Below are 17,212 nucleotides of genomic sequence, written 5' to 3' on the forward strand. Positions count from 1 at the left end.
TTAATGCTTTTCATAAGCTCCAGCACATCCTCTTTCTTAATGTCAAGCATTTCAGTCCACTGTACATCTCCCCACAATTGTCAAAGTTTTTTTCTCTAGTGAATACTGAAACAAAGTATTCATTAAGTACCTCTGCTATGTCCTCCGACTCCATGCACACATTTGTACTAATGTACCTGATTGGTCCCATTCTCACATGGTTTATCCTCTTGCTCTTCACATACTTGTAGAATGCCTTGGGGTTTTCCTTAATCCTGTTCGCCAAGGCCTTCTCTTGGCCCCTTCTGGCTCTCCTAATTCCATTCTTAATCTCCTTCCTAGCAAACTTGTAATTTTCTAGGGCTCTAACAGTGCCTAGTTTCTTGAACTTTTTGTAAGCTTTTCTTTTCTTCTTAACTAGATTTTCTATATACTTTGTACACAATGGTTCTTTAACTCTACCATCCTTTCCCTGCCTCAGTGGACCATACCTATACAGAACTCCATGCAAATGTTCCCTGAATTTGCTACAATTCTGCCATGCATTTCCCTGAGAACATCTGCTCCCAATTTATGCTCCAAAGTTCCTGCCTTATAGCATCATATTTCTCCCTACCCCCAATTAAATGTTTTCCCAAATTGTCTGCTCCTATCCCTCTCCAGTGCTATGGTGAAGGAGATAGAGTTGTGGTCACTACCTCCAAAATGCTTTCCCACCGAGAGATCTGACACCTCATCAGGTTCAATTTCCAATATCAGATCAAGTACAGCCTCTTCTCCAGTTGGCTTATCTACATATTATGTTAGGAAACCTTCCTGAACACACCTAACAAACTCCACCCCATCTAAACCTCTTGCGCTAAGGAGATGCCAATCAATATTAGGAAAGTTAAAATCTCCCATCACAGCTACCCTACTATTATTGCAATGTTCTAGAATCTGCCTCCCTATCTGCTCCTCAATATCCCTGTTACTATTTGGAGGGGGGGTCTATAAAAAAACCCAGTAATGTTATTGCCCCTTTCTTGTTTCTGACTTTCACCTACACAGACTCAGTAGACCATCCTTCCATGACTTTCTCCTTTTCTGCAACCATGACACCATCCCTAATTTGCAATGCCATGCCCTACCTTTTTTACCTCCCTCTCTGTTCTTTTTGAAATATCTAAAGACTGGCACACTCAGCTCCTGAGACATCCAAGTCACTATACAAAGAAGGTTCACCAGATTGATTCCTGGGATGGCAGGACTTTCATATGAAGAAAGACTGGATGAACTGGGCTTGTACTCGTTGGAATTTAGAAGATTGAGGGGGGATCTGATTGAAACGTATAAAATCCTAAAGGGATTGGACAGGCTAGATGCAGGAAGATTGTTCCCGATGTTGGGGAAGTCCAGAACGAGGGGCCACAGTTTGAGGATAGAGGGGAAGCCTTTTAGGACCGAGATTAGGAAAAACTTCTTTACACAGAGAGTGGTGAATCTGTGGAATTCTCTGCCACAGGAAACATTTGAGGCCAGTTCATTGGCTATATTTAAGAGGGAGTTAGATATGGCCCTTGTGGCTACGGGGGTCAGGGGGTATGGAGGGAAGGCTGGGGCGGGGTTCTGAGTTGGATGATCAGCCATGATCATAATAAATGGTGGTGCAGGATTGAAGGGCCGAATGGCCTACTCCTGCACCTATTTTCTATGTTTCTATGTTTCTATAATGGCCACAACATCATAGTTCCACATATTGATCAACGCTCGAAGTTCATCTGCCTTGTTTATGATATTCCTTGTGTTAAAATAGACACATCTCAAACCATCAGGCTGGGTGCATCTTTGATCTAACATCTGCCTATCCTTCCTCACAAACTCCCTACAAGATGTCTCTACTTGTGCTTCAACCTCCCCATCTTCTGCCTCTTCACTTCAGTTCCCATTTCGCTGCAATTCTAGTTTAAACCTTCCTCACCAGGATATTCTTCCCCCTTGGATTCAAGTGCAACCCATCTTTTTTGTACAGGTCACACCTGCCCCAGTAGAGTTCCTAATAATCGAAAAATCTGAATCCTAGTCCCCGCTCCAATCCTGCAGCCGCGCATTTATCCTGCAAAGCATTCTATTCCTATACTTACTGTCGTGTGGCACAGGCAGAAATCCCGAGGTTACTGCCTTTGAGGTCCTGCTTCTCAGCTTCCTTCCTAACTCCCTGTATTTTGCCTTCAGGACCTCCACCCTTTATGTACCTGTGTTTTTGGTGCCAATATGTACCATGACCTCTGGCTGCTCACCCTCCAATTTCAGGATATTGTGGGCACGCTCAGAAACATCACAAACTCTGGCACCTGGGAGGCAAACTACCATCCTTGTTTCTTTTTCGCATCCACAGAATCGCTTATCTCTTCCCCTAACTATAGAGTCCTCTATTACCGCTGCCCTCCTCTTCTGTTCCCTTCCCTTCAGAGCCACAGGGCCAGAGGCACAGCCACTGTTGCTTTCCCCAGGCAGGTTGTTCCCCCCCAACAGCACTCAAGATGGAGTACTTATTGTTAAGAGGGCAAGCCACAGGGGTGTACTCCACTGCCTGACGCCCTTCCTTCCCTCTCCTGATGGTCACCCACTTATCTGTTTCCTGTGGCCCTGGGGTGACTACCTGCCTGTAGCTCCTGTTTATTACCTCCTCACTCTCCCTAACAAGCCGAAGGTCATAGAGCTGCAGCTCCAGATCCCTAACTCGGTCTCTAAGGAGCTGCAGCTCAATGCACCTGGCGCAGATGTGGCCATCAGGGATGCTGGAAGACTCCCGGACATCGCAAGTCTGACACCCAGAACAAAAAACTGGCCTCACTATCAAACCCAATTCTAATGCGCCGAGCCCCACGAAACGCTCCTTTTTTAAACTTTCTTCCCCGACCCGTGCGAAGCTCTCCTTCTCTTTGAGTTGATTGTTCCGCCACTAATGTATATTGAGGATTGAAGTATTCTTGATTTCTTGTGCAACAGATGGGGCACCATATATAACAGGTCAGCTTGCTGGTTTAGTGGCATTTAGGAAAAATGAAATTCCAAGTTTGCTTGCAATCCATCACGTAACTCATTGTTAACATCTTGCAGTCAAAAACCTTACCCAGGGACTTTTTTAAGCATGACTCTTGCAATATCTGCTATCAACAAAATTAAAGCTCATCCATTAAATAGCAGGATATTTCACCGGTTATGCCAAGATAATGATGAAGACTTTGAATAGTTGCTTCTTCACAACGAAGTGTGTTGGCTGTCAAAAGGCTGCTGCTTAAAACGTTTCTTTGACCTTTTTGATACTGTGGCTTTTCAAAAATGTCAGTTTATGTGGTTTGTAACTACACTGTCATACAAAGTTTCCCGGTCTTTGGAGAAGAACCAAACTGCCCCTCATTGTGTTTCAATCCTCCTACCTTGTTGAAAAAGGCTTCAGTGCATGAACCACATACTCACAAAAAGCAGAAACCACTTGGACGTTGTTACGCATGGGGACTTAAGGCTTTTGCTGTCACTACTTGAACCAGATATTTAAACTCTTGCTAAAAACCATTAAGCTCAAGGATCACATTGCTATCAAAGCTGCTGCACAGCGCACAGGTACTGTGTAAGCTAGGGTTAAAGACAAATTAAAATTTAAAGCAGAATCATTTTTCTCATGTTAACATAAGGTAGATATGTTTTTACACTATGGAGGTGCTAGAAAGTATATTGTGCGTAAGAGGGGTGTTGGCAAATATGAATGTGCTTTGCGGGGTGGGCATTGGAAACTATGAAAGTGCCTTGGGGGGCATTGGGCAAAAAAAAGGTTGGGAAACACTGCTCTAGCACTACAGGAAGTGGCTTTGACAGCTCTGGCAACCTTTCTTCTCGAACAATTGCCTCTGCTCTCCTCAACTGATCGATGTGTCATCTCGAGATGATATCAGATGCAATCTCCACTGTGTAGGAGAGTTGGCCAGTTCTGTCTTTAATCTTTCTGAGTACTCCATTTTGATCACCTCTTTAATCCGTCATTAGGACTGTATGTCCATGAGTGAAACATCAGACTTCCTTGATTGAGGAGCCCTCAATTTGTCTCGTCTGTTTGTCCTGCATACTCCTTCTGAGATTGGGTTTGAGGAGATCAAAGTGTGAATTTAAGGAATGACCCAGGAATAGCACAGCTGGTGAGTCGTTGGTTATGGAGTGCGCTGCATTGCGATATGCAATAAAAAAAAATTGGCAGGCTTCTGATTCAGTGTTAGTGTAGTGTGTTCTGCTGACATTGCTCGCTGTGTTTTCTTTAGACTCTGGACAAACTTTTCCCCCAAGCCATTCATAGCTGGGTGGTGGGGTTCAGATATAATATGTCTTATTCCATAAATTTTCAGGAATGACTGAAACTGTTCCACCACAAACTGCAGTCCATTGTCACTGACTAAGTGTTCAGGAACACCAGTCATGCGAAGAGGCTTCTCAACACATCAACAGTGTGCATGGTTGTAGCAGAAGCTTTTTAAACAATTCTGGCCACTTCAAAGCAGCATCCACTACTATCAAGAAATTTGTACCCAAGAACAGTATGGCAGAATCCACTTGAATCCTCTGCTGTGGCAATGCAGGCCATTCCCAAGCCTGGAGAAGCGCTGTTCTTGGCATCTTCCGGACATGTTGTCATCCCGCACAGTTATGGCAAGCTGCTTGATCTGCTGTTCTATCCCTGGCCACCAGACAAAGCTTTGAGCCAACACTTTCATTTTAACCATGCCTAGATGGCCAGTATGTGGCTCGCTGTTTGGATGGTACAACAACTCTCAATCCTCACATAAGGCAATATCTGTCAGAGGCATATTCGTTAGGGCGTTGGTAAAAACGAGGGAATTGGAGTTTCTGCTGTGTATTCCGGCCATTTTTGGTGGCCATGTAGACCTCAGACAGAGTGGGGTCTTTTCTTGTTTCCCTTTGATTCATCTCAAGGTCATAAGAAATCTCTCAATTTGCATTAGGGAGAATATGTCAAGAGTGACATCTCTTTTCCAAAGTTCATCAAGACAATCCATCTGCATTTCCATGATTAGTCATCTTCTTGAATTCAATCTCGTGATTATGTCCTCCAAGAAACAGAGCCCATCTCTGCATTCGTGCTGTTTCTGTTAGTGGGTCACCCTTCTGCAGATTGAAAGTGGACAGTATTGTTGATGAACAGTACACACTCCCCCATACGAGTACTGGCTGAAGCATTTTACACCCCAAACCAGAGTCAAGATCTCTCTGTCAATCAGTGCATATTTTTTTCTCTGCAGCAGTAAGGGAATGTGATGCAAAGGCTACGGGGTGTTCACCTCTGTTACTCATACCATGTGACATGACTGCACCTACATCATAAGGCAAAGCTTCACAGACAAGCTTCGCTGGGTGACATAGATTATAAGATGTGAGTACTGTGTCTGACATCAGCATTTCCTTTACCTCTTTGAAATCTGCCTTACACTGCTTTGGCTGTTGCCATTCTTCCCAATCTGTGGTAATGAGTTCAAGGGTTGGAGCACGGTGGCCAGGTTTGGCAGGAACCTGTTAAAGTAATGACAAATGCTGAAAAGGACCACACTGTGACACGTCCTTTGGCCTTTCACCACTGCTTGAATTTTCTCTGCACACTTGTGTAATCCTTGTGCGTCAATAGTGTGATCACTGTAATTGATGCTTGGTTTAAAGAACTCACACTTATTGTGTTGTGCTCTGAGCCCATAATCCTATCATCTTTTTAATACTGAATTAAGATTTTGGTCATCAAGGCATGGTTAAACTTAAAGCGAGAAATCAATGTTCAAGCCTTCAGGTTGGAAGCTACCCAGATGAAATATAAGTTGTTGCTCCTCCAACCTGAGTGTGACCTCATTGCGACAGTAGAGGAGGCCATGGAATGACATGTCGGAATGGGAACGGGAAGTGGAATTAAAATGGGAGGCTACTGGAAGATCCCACTTTTTCTGGTAGACAGAGCGTAGATGCTTGGCGAAGTGGTTTCCCAAACTGCGCAGGTCTCCCCAGTATACAGAACGCCACACTTGGAGCACCGGATACAGTAGATGACCCCAACAGACTCACAGGTGAAGTGTCGCCTCACCTGGAAGGACTGTTTGGGGTCCTGAATGGTAGTGAGGGAGGAGGTGTAGGGGCAGGTATGGCACTTGGTCTGCTTGCAAGGATAAGGGCTGGGAGGGAGATCAGTTGGGAGAGATGAATGGACAAGGGAGTTGCATAGGGAGTGATCCCTGCGGAAAGCAGAAAATGAGGAGGGAGGGGTAAAGAGCACTTCATGGGCTGAAGATCTTTTCAATAATTTCAGCTTCCCTGTCCCGGATCACCTTATTTTCACTATGTTTCCTGCACACCTTTATCCTCCACCAGGAAGGGTTCAAAGCTCTATGATTCTTTCTAGACAGCAGACCCAACCAGTTCCCCACCCCCACCACTCTCCAACATCTGGTGGAAAGTCCTCACTCTCAATAATATCTCCTTCAGCTCCTCCCACTTCCAACAAAAGATGTAGCTATGGGCACTCGCATGGGTCCCAGCTATGTCTGCCTTTTTGTCGGTTATGTGACAGTCTGTGTTCCAAACCTACACTGGTACCATTCCCCAACTTTTCCTACGCTACATGGAAGACTGCATTGGTGCTGCTTCCTGCAACCATGTGGAGCTTGTCGAGTTCATCAACTTTGCCTCCAACTTCCACCCTGCCCTCAAATTTACCTGGTCCATTTCCGATACCTCTCTGCCTTTTCTCAATCTCCGTCTCAATCTTTGGAAGCACCCTATCTACTGATGTCTATTATAAACCCACGGACCCTCACAGCTAGCTGAACTATACTTCTTCCCACCCTGTTACTTGTAAAAATGCCAATTCCTTCTCTGAACTCCTCCGTCCACACCACATCCGCTCTCAGGATGAGGCTTTTCATTCCAGAACTAAGGACGTGTCCTCCTTTTTCAAAAAAAAGGGGGCTTCCCTTCCTCCACCATCAACACTGCCCTCAACCACATCTCTTCCATTTCGCGCATGTCTGCCCTCACCCCATCCTCCTGTCACCCTGCCAGGAATAGGGGTCCTCTTGTCCTCACCTAGCACCCCACCAGCCTCCGTATCCAACACATAATTCTCTGTTACTTCAGTCATCTCCAGCAGGACCCCTCCACCAAGCACATCTTTCCCTCCCCCCCCACTTTCTGCTTTCCACATGGATCATTCCCTATGTGACTCCCTTGTCCATTCATCCCTCCCGCTGATCTTCCTCCTGGCACTTAACCTTGCAAGCAGAACAAGTGCTACACCTGCCCCTACACCTCCTCCCTCACTACCATTCAGGGCCCCAAACAGTACTTTCAGGTGAGGCGACACTTCACCTGTGAGTCTGTTGGGGTCATCTACTGTATACGATGCTCCCGGTGTGAAACATAGAAAACCTACAGCCCACTCAGCCCACAAAGTTGTACTGAACATGTCCTTACTTTAGAAATTACTTAGGGTTACCCATAGCCGTCTATTTTTCTAAGCTCCATGTACCTATCCAAAAGTCTCTTAAAATTCCCTATTGTATCTGCCTCCACCACTGTTACTGGCAGCCCATTCCACGCACTCACCATTCTCTGCGTAAAAAACTTACCCCTGACATCTCCTCTGTACTTACTCCCCAGCACCTTAAACCTGTGTCCTCTTGTGGCAACCATTTCAGCCCTGGGAAAAAGCCTTTAACTATCCACAAGATCAATGCCTCTCATCATCTTATACACCTCTATCAGGTCATCTCTGATCCTATGTCTCCGAGCCTACTTCTTTGGCAAGGATTCCCTTCCCCCTACTGATGACCCCTTCTCCTGTCTTCAACCCTCCTCCTCCTCCTGGACACCCCTCCCGGACCTTCTACCTGCACTCGATCTTTTTATCTCCAACTGTCACCGAGACATCAACTATCTCAACTTCACCACTCCTCTCTCCTGTTCCAACCTCACTCCCTCTGAACGCACTGCCCTCCACTCTCCGCACTAATCCCAAACTCACCATCAAACCTGCTGACAAAGGTGGTGCTGTAGTAGTCTAGCGGATGGACCTCTACCTCACTGAGACCAAACGTCAGCTCTCTGACACCTCCTCTTACTTACCCCTGGAACAGGACCCCACCCAAAAACATCAAACCATTGTCTTCCGTACCATCACCACCCTTATCAACTCCGGAAACCTTCCATCCTCAGCCACTAAATTCATAATTCCCACACCCTGTACCGCTCGGATTTACCTCCTCTTCAAGATCCACAAACCTGACTGTCCCGGTAGATCCATAGTCTCTGCCTGCTCCTGTCCCACCGAACTCGTATCTGCCTACTTGGACTCCATTTTGTCACCCATAGTTCAGTCCCTCCCCATGCATCCCATGCCTTCCACCTCTCCAATAACTTCCAGTTCCCTGGTCCTGACCGCTTCATTTTCACTATGGATATCCAATCCTTATATACCTCCATTCCCCATCAAGAAAGCCTCAAAGCCCTCCGCTACTTTCTGGATAATAGACCTCACCAGTTCCCCACCACCACTACCCTCCTCTGGTTGGTGGAACTGGTTCTCACACTTAATAACTTCTCTTTTGGCTCTTCCCACTTTCTTCAGACTAAGGGTGTAGCTATGGGAACTCACATGGGCCCCAGCTATGCCTGCCTCTTCGTTGGTTATGTGGAACAGTCTGTGCTCCAAACCTATTCTGCTACTGCTCCCCAACTTTTCCTTCGGTACATTCACGGCTACGTTGGTGCTGCTTCCTGCACCTATGCTGAGCTCGTCAATTTCATCGACTTTACTGCAAACTTCCACCCAGCCCTCAAATTCACTTGGTCTATCTCGGACACTTCTCTCCCCTTTCTTGATCTCTCGGTCTCCATCTCTGGAGACAGACGGTCCACTGACGCCTTCTACGAGCCCACTGACTCTCATAACTACCTCGACTATACCTCTTTCCACCCCGCCACATGCAAAAATCCCATTCCCTATTCCCAGTTCCTCCATCTCCGCGCATCTGCTCCAAGAATGAGGTTTCCCATTCCAGGACATCTCAAATGTCCTCTTTCTTTAAGGATCGTGGTTTCCCTTCTGCTGTCATCAATGATGCCCTCAACCGCATCTCTTCCATTTCCCGCACTTCGGCTCTCAGCCCTTCCTCCCGCCACCACCACAGGGACAGAGTTCCCCTTGTCCTCACCTACCACCCCACCAGCCTCTGGATCCAGCACATTATCCTCCGCAACTTCCACCACCTTCAACAGGACCCCACCACTAAGCACACCTTTCCCTCTCCACTTTCCGCAGGGATCGGTCCCTCCCCACGTATCTCCCACCCAGCACTTATCCACGTAAGTGTAAGTGCTACACCTGTCCCTACACCTCCTCTCTTGCCAACATTCAGGGCCCCAAACAGTCCTTCCAGGTGAGGCAACACTTCACTTGTGAGTCTGTTGGGGTCATCTATTGCATTCGGTGCTCCCAGTGTGGCCTCCTCTACATCAGTGAAACCCGACGCAGATTGGGAGACCGCTTCGTCGAGCACCTCCGCTCCGTCCGCCACAACAGACAGGATCTCCCAGTAGCCACCCACTTCAACTCTGCTTCCCATTCCCATTCAGATATGTCCATACATGGCCTCCTCTACTGCCATGATGAGGCTAAACTCAGGTTGGAGGAGCAACACCTCATATACCATCTAGGTAGTCTCCAGCCCCTTGGTATGAACGTAGAATTCTCCAACTTCCGGTAATTCCCTCCCCCTCCCTTCCTCTATCCCTATTTCACTCTGCCCCTCCCCCAGCTGTCTAGCACCTCCCTCATGGTTCCACCTCCTTCTACTACCCATTGTGTTTTCCCGTATTCCTTCTTCACCTTTCCTGCCTATCACCTCCCTGCTTCCCCTCCCCCACCCCTTTATCTTTCCCCTTACTGGTTTTTCACCTGGAACCTACCAGCCTTCTCCTTCTCACCCTCCCCCCACCTTCTTTATAGGGCTTCTTCTGCCCCTTCCCTCTACAGTCCTGACGAAGAGTTCCGGCCCGAAACGTCGACTCATCGTTTCCACAGACGCTGCCCGACCTACTGAGTTCCTCCAGCGTGTTGTGAGTGTTGCTTTGACCCCAGCATCTGCAGAGTATTTTGTATCTCTGATCCTCCTGTGGGTGACCTCCTGTATATCAGGGAGATCCAATGTAGATTGGGAGACTGCTTCATCGAGCACCTACCCTCTATCCGCCAGAATAAGCGGTATCTCTCAGTGGCCACCCATTTTAATTCCACTTCCTATTCCCATTCCTCCTCTACTGTCGTGACGAGGCTCAGGTTGGAGGAGTAACACCTTATATTCTGTCTGGCTAGCCTCCAACCTGATAGCATGAACACTGATTTCTTGAACTTCTGGTAATGACCACCCACGTTCTCCTTCAATATACCCCATTCTCATTTCCCTCTCTCACCTGATCTCCTTACCAGCCCATCACCTCCCTCTGGTGCTCCTCCCCCTTTTCTTTCTTCCATGGCCTTCTGTCATCTCCTATCTGATTCCTTCTTCTCCAGCCCTGTATCTCTTCCATCAAACAACCTCCCAGCTCTTTACTTCACTCTTCCTCCCCCCCCCCCCCCGGTTTCACCTATCACCTCATGTTTCTTCCTCCCCTCCCCTCACCTTCTACCTCTGACTCATCTTTTTTTCCTGCAGTCCTGATGAAGGTTCTCGGCCTGAAACGTCGACTTTTCTCTTTTCCATAGATGCTGCCTGGCCTGCTGAGCTCCCATAGCATTTTTTGTGTGTTGCTTGTAGTATCTTTTGTCATTGTATATTTCTTTCCCTTTCTCCTATGGTCTAATCTCCTCTGTGATCAGATTCCTTCCTCTCCAGTTCTGTATCTTTTCTACCGACCTGGCTTCACTTGTCACCTGCTAGCTATCCTCCTTCCACTTTCCCCTACCTTTCCATTCCCAAAGAAGAGTCTTGGCCAATAATGTCAACTCTTTATTCATTTCCATATATGCTACCTGAGCCGCTGAGTTCCTCCAGCATCTCCTGTGTGTGGCATAATGGGAACCTTTTGCTACATTTAGACCATAAGACAAAGGAGCAGAAGTCAGCCATTCGGCCCATTGAGTTTGCTCTGCCATTTTGTCATGAGTTGATCCATTCTCCCATTTAGTCCCACTCCCCCGCCTTCTCACCATAACCTTTGATGCCGTGGCTACTCAGATACCTATCAATCTCTGCCTTAAATACACCCAATGAGTTGGCCTCTACTGCCGCCCGTGGCAACAGATTCCATTGATTCACCACCCTCTGGCTAAAACAAAAATTCTTCCCATCTCTGTTCTGAATGGGTGTCCTTCAATCCTTAAGTTATGCCCTCTCGTACTAGACCCCCCCATCATGGGAAACAACTTTGCCACATCCACTTTGTCCATGCCTTTCAACATTCGAAATGTTTCTATGAGGTCTGCCCTCATTCTTCTAAACTCCAAAGAATACAGTCCAAGATTTCTGTCGCTCTTGGCAAAATCTAACTACTTAAAATATTTATATTTCACTTCAAATATAGATATAATTTGCCCTGATTTTTTGTGGATGTTTATTTACTGTATGTATTCATATGTATTCTTGGCAAAGCTACATTTGGCATGTATAACAACACGCTAAGTAGTTTTCCTTAGTCTGGATTTTCAATGACTGGTAATTGGATTCTTTTCCAAAATTAATAACAACTTCCCCAAGAGACTGACTGCATTATTAGCCTTTGTAAAGGAGCGGTTCTCATACATACAGATTAAGTTGGGAAAATTAGTTCTAAAAAACAGCTTTTTGTTTTAAGAAAGCTAACATAACAAAATCAAAAAAAGGCTGACTACTTGGTTGCACTATTACTTGCGAAAACTTGTAAGCACTTTTGTAGTTTGAGCAGTATTTTTCATGTGTATTGAAGAGAAATGTTTGTACATGAAAGCCTGAATGTAAAATACAAATACAGTAGAAAATTTATAGATTTCTTTGGAAGGATATACTCCCTGAAGGGTTGTGCTCACTTGCTGTACCTCTCAGCTCTTAGAAACGACTATCGGGAAGTAATGTCCAGGAGGCCTAGGTATTTAAATCATTTCCAATGCTACTTTGCCTCACTCAGCTTTGCATTAAAGAAATTTTACAAATTTGATTGGTATCACATATTTAGTTATATTAATTGCCTGAATATATTTCACAGCATATTTAAAACAGTATTCACTAAATCACTGAGTAATGTCATGAGAGATCCTTTATACTCAAAATATAAAGGCTTCCTTTCAAGAATAAATGATCAGACTTTAGAAATAACTGTGGAAGCTCACAGATAAACCTATAATCCAATAAACTGCTAAGTTTGTGGATGAGGAAGAGTACAGGACCAATTTCTGCTCCATACTTTGGAGAAAGTAAGGCCACAGTGCATCATGAAGAGAAATAAAAGTGTTGTGATGAAGAACCAGAGTTTATAGCTATCCAGTGTCCTTATGTGGGAAGTTCATTGCCTAGAAACCTGAATATGTGCCATTATTTCTCCCTTTCAATTCTGTTTGTTTGAAAATTGCTTCATCCAAGTTTGGAACTAACCTCTGAGTTAAACTGTAATCACTCTGGCAACTCAACCAAGCAATTCTCTTGTATGCTTGACATGACTTTAGTGTCTCCATTCTGCCAAGGTACTCACAGTAGAAGTACTCATCTCCTCCAACCCATTTACCTGACCAGTTTCACTGATCATTTACTCGTTCCCCACCCTCAAAAATTTACTCAGTCTCCATCCCCTTTATCTAGCTTCAGCCCTTAGTCCATAATTGTTAAATTTCCCCCACTCTCAAATCCAGCCTGGGAACTGTGTAATATATATGAAAATACCAAAAGTGCCTTGGTCTTTGAGGTTATAGTTTCCGGTGTTGTTATTTCAGTTACTTAATACGCACTAGAAGATCTAGTTCCTTCTGCTTTACTGATATTTTGAGGAGTTGATGGAACATACCCAGCAGATAGTCAAATTGCTTAACCATATAACCTTCAGTGAAAAAGACATTGTGCACAGAGTCATAAGACTAATTGGCATAAGAATATCAGTGAAGATTCTAGTAAAAATAACCACGGTGGAAACCCGAATCAAGGAATATAGGTGTAGCTGTTTGGGTTATCTGGAGAAATCAGTGGTAGCAGAACATTGCATTTGCAATTGCCAAAGGATTGATTTCGATGGTACAGAACTATTGTGCCATACTAGTTGCTTTTGGGACTGCCTGGTGAAGGAAGCCATTGAAATAAAACTAGCAAATAAGAAATTTAACAAAGACGAAGGTCTTGCTCTAAGTAGGAACTGGAAGTCGATTGTTAACAAGCTGGGTCAGCGCAATCCTGATTGGATGAGGACTAACCAATCAGGTGGAATGGATGATGGGGGTATAACTACTACTGGACTAGATATGTCCAGGCATCATCTCTGATGAAGGTAGCAGAGTCTGTCGTTAAAACATCCTTAAAATTGACACCTGTACCTGGCTGGAAGCCAGAGAAGAGTTTAGTCATCATATATGGCCAGGAAAACATTAGATCATTTTGCATTCAATAGTGTCCAACACAGCCTTTAACAATGTTGCAGAATTTTATTGGAATTTAGGAAACATACACAAATTAAGAGCTTAATTCAAGGCCTTCTAATGAGATTTTAGAAAATGGGCATTTTATTTTGCATGGGACCACTTATATATGTGCATTGTCTATGTTGAGGCAATGGAATGGAAGATCAACAAGTGTGTGAAGAAGTGGTTTGGAGTACTGAGCAGCCTCACCAATGTTGGAATCCACAGTAGCCAAAGCTTACCATCCCAGTGCAATCCCTTGTTGAAGAGGTCAAGGTAGCCAAGGTAAGATCATTCTTGATGCTTCAAGACTCAAAAGACCCTGTCATTAAGAACACCCAGCCGGATGTGAGATCAGGCAGGAAATGGTCAGCCCGTGTAGCAGTTGATGAGGCAGAGTCTAGACTGAAGCACAAGGAGATGGCTGGGGCTATCCAGCTAGGCCACCAGGGACTTGGATGGAGAACCCACAAGTTGTGGTCATCTTCTACAGGTAAGGAGCGCCGTGAGCTTGTAACACAAGAAATACGAGCGGTAGAAGAGAAGAGGTTAGCTAAAACAGCTGGCCTGGCCAAACAAGGGACCTGGTGGGAAAGTATTGAACAACGACATCTATCTTGGAATGTTCTGTGGCAGGTAGAACTGCTCCGCATTTCTTTTCTATGCATTTTCTATGTGTACGATCTGCTCCCAACACCTGCCAACCCCAGCACCTGGTATGAAGATAAGACAGACAGGTGTGCTGCTTGCAGTGAGAAGGGAACACGTCAGCATATTTTGAGTGCATGCAGAGTCAATCTTTCCAGCGGCATGTACACTTGGAGACATAACAATGTTCTCAAAGTTGTAACAGAAGCGGTTGAGCAGAGAGTACTGCAGCACAACTTATCTCATGCCCCATGCTGCACAGAACATCGCATTTCATTTGTGAAGGAAGGCTCAAAGTCAAGGGTGTACAGCACAGGCCCACGATCAAGCATGCTTTCTTCAGCCAATGATTGGTGTGCCAAGGCTGACTTGGATGGAAAAAGCAGTTTCCCGGAGCAAATAGCTTTCACCACATTGCGTCCAGATATAATCGTATGGTCTGACACCAGTAGAGAAATGGTTATTGGTGAGCTCACAGTCCCCTGGGAAGACAACATCGATGAAGCCCACGAGCACAAGTTAACCAAGTATGCAGAATTAAGGTCAGAGTGCAGAGACAGAGGGTGGAAGGTTTCATGCTATCCATTTGAAGTAGGCTGCCGTGGGTTTATTGCGTTCACTTCCCAGAAGTGGCTGCATAACCTTGGTTTCACTAGAAGAGAGATCAAGTCAACCAGCAGGGCTGTAGCTGAGGCAGCAGAGACAGGATCAGCATGGGTGTGGACCAAGTATGTCCAGAGGGGCAGATAGTCGGACAGTGTATACATCTTTTGTAAACCCTTCAGTAGTTGCATAGACACCTGAAGAGTAGACTATCTCTGTTGGATGGAAGCCACCAACAACTCTGATAGACACAGATGCCAGGTTTTTAAGCTTACCAGTGGGAGGTGGTGCTTTAGCACTGCTGGCCCACGACCTCAAGGGAGTCTTGATCATAAGCGGGCCGAAACTCCTGAAGACAGATGGCAGATCAACTGATGATCCCACTGGTGATAGCACAGGACAGTTAACATCTTAGTCCAGGTGTATTTTCAATTATATTAATAATGTTCCTTTCTGTCACACACATGAAGACAAAGATTCATATATACCTTGAGTTCTGCTTCAAGAAAAATTTTTATTTTCCATAAGGAAATGTGATAATTATAAAAGTAAAATACATAGAAACATAGAAAATAGGCGCAGGAGTAGGCCATTCAGCCCTTCGAGCCTGCACTGCCATTTATTATGATCATGGCTGATCATCCAACTCAGAACTGCGCCCCAGCCTTCCCTCCATACCCCCTGATCCCCATAGCCACAAGGGCCATATCTAACTCCCTCTTAAATATAGCCAATGAACTGGCCTCAACTGTTTCCTGTGGCAGAGAATTCCACAGATTCACCACTCTCTGTGTGAAGAAGTTTTTCCTAATCTCGGTCCTAAAAGGCTTCCCCTCTATCCTCAAACTGTGGCCCCTCGTTCTGGACTTCCCCAACATCGGGAACAATCTTCCTGCATCTAGCCTGTCCAATCCCTTTAGGATTTTATACGTTTCAATCAGATCCCCCCTCAATCTTCTAAATTACAATGAGTACAAGCCCAGTTCATCCAGTCTTTCTTCATATGAAAGTCCTGCCATCCCAGGAATCAATCTGGTGAACCTTCTTTGTACTCCCTCTATGGCAAGGATGTCTTTCCTCAGATTAGGGGGCCAAAACTGCACACAATACTCCAGGTGTGCACAATACTCCCTCCTTTTTTAAAAAGATTTGCATCTTGAAGATTTTGCATAGACAAAGTATCAAAACAAAGTCAAATACAGATGGGAAGAAATAGTCTTTAGATAATATTCCATAACGTTGCCCTTAGTAACTTCTGACTAAGTTCTACAGTACATCTAGTGAAACATGTAAACTTCATTGTCTTTGTCAATTACACAAATCAATATTTGACAAGTTTGTTAAAATATTCCAGACAGTTGAGGTACAGTTTTGTTTGATGCTGCACTTCATGCTAGTGTTCTTAGTTCAATTTCATTCACCAATGTTATTACTTGATTCCATGCACATTGTCTTATTATGATGTGTGTGGCAAAATAATGTAGTACTGAATTTAAATGGATGGAAAAATTGGACATCGATTGTGAAAATGACTTTCCCACAGTAGACATGATAATTAAATTTCAGGCAAATTTTTGGAAAAGGGTGGATTTGTTTTTTTGAAATTAAAGCCAGCAAGGCTATGATCCATATCTCTCCTCTTATCTAAATATTATACATTTGGCTACTTAAATACAAACAACCGACAGGAAATAAATAAAGACAAACCTAAAACAAATAGGAAAACTTTATTTTATAGTTATGAAAGAAATTTAAAGATGCCAAATATAACTTATCAAATGAATACTTCAGTCTTAGCAGTATAGCAGGAAAAATGCAAATTAGTTTGTTAAATAAGACTAAATTGATATTTAGCTCTGTTGACATTTGCATTGTTGACAATGCAAATCAATTTGAGTTGCTTTAAAAATTAACACAATTCCAAAGAATCACAATGTATACAATATAAAGTTTTTTTTAAACAGGTGTTTATATAAAATACATATTACATTGCATTTAGATATTCCCAAGCTAAATATTGCTGAAAGATCAAATCAATTTGCATCACATTTGATTCATGTGACTTTATAGCCAACTGTGTGGAATGAAGAGGCAGAGACTCATCGTGAATAATCTGGAAGAAGACTTGTTTTGAAAGTTGTCAATGTTTGCCAAACAATTTACTATTTTATCACCAATATTTCAAATATCTACATTTTTGAATCTTTTTATTTTTCAAAGCTACATAAAGAAAAAAAAAACGTTTTGATTATAGCAATATCCAAACATTTCTTATTAGTCAAATTGGGTTCTGTTATATACAGTAAAAAAATAAATTATTCA

General features: G+C 44.3%; 1 protein-coding gene across 4 annotated transcripts in view; it reads right to left on the bottom strand.

Moving 5' to 3' along the window:
• clcn5b (chloride channel, voltage-sensitive 5b) overlaps positions 1–17,212 on the bottom strand; it is a 130,629-nt gene that overhangs the window by 104,382 nt on the left and 9,035 nt on the right. The gene's annotated exons all lie outside the window — the stretch shown is intronic.

The sequence above is a fragment of the Mobula birostris genome, chromosome 10 (assembly GCF_030028105.1).
Source record: "Mobula birostris isolate sMobBir1 chromosome 10, sMobBir1.hap1, whole genome shotgun sequence".
Classification (NCBI taxonomy): Eukaryota; Metazoa; Chordata; class Chondrichthyes; order Myliobatiformes; family Myliobatidae; genus Mobula; species Mobula birostris.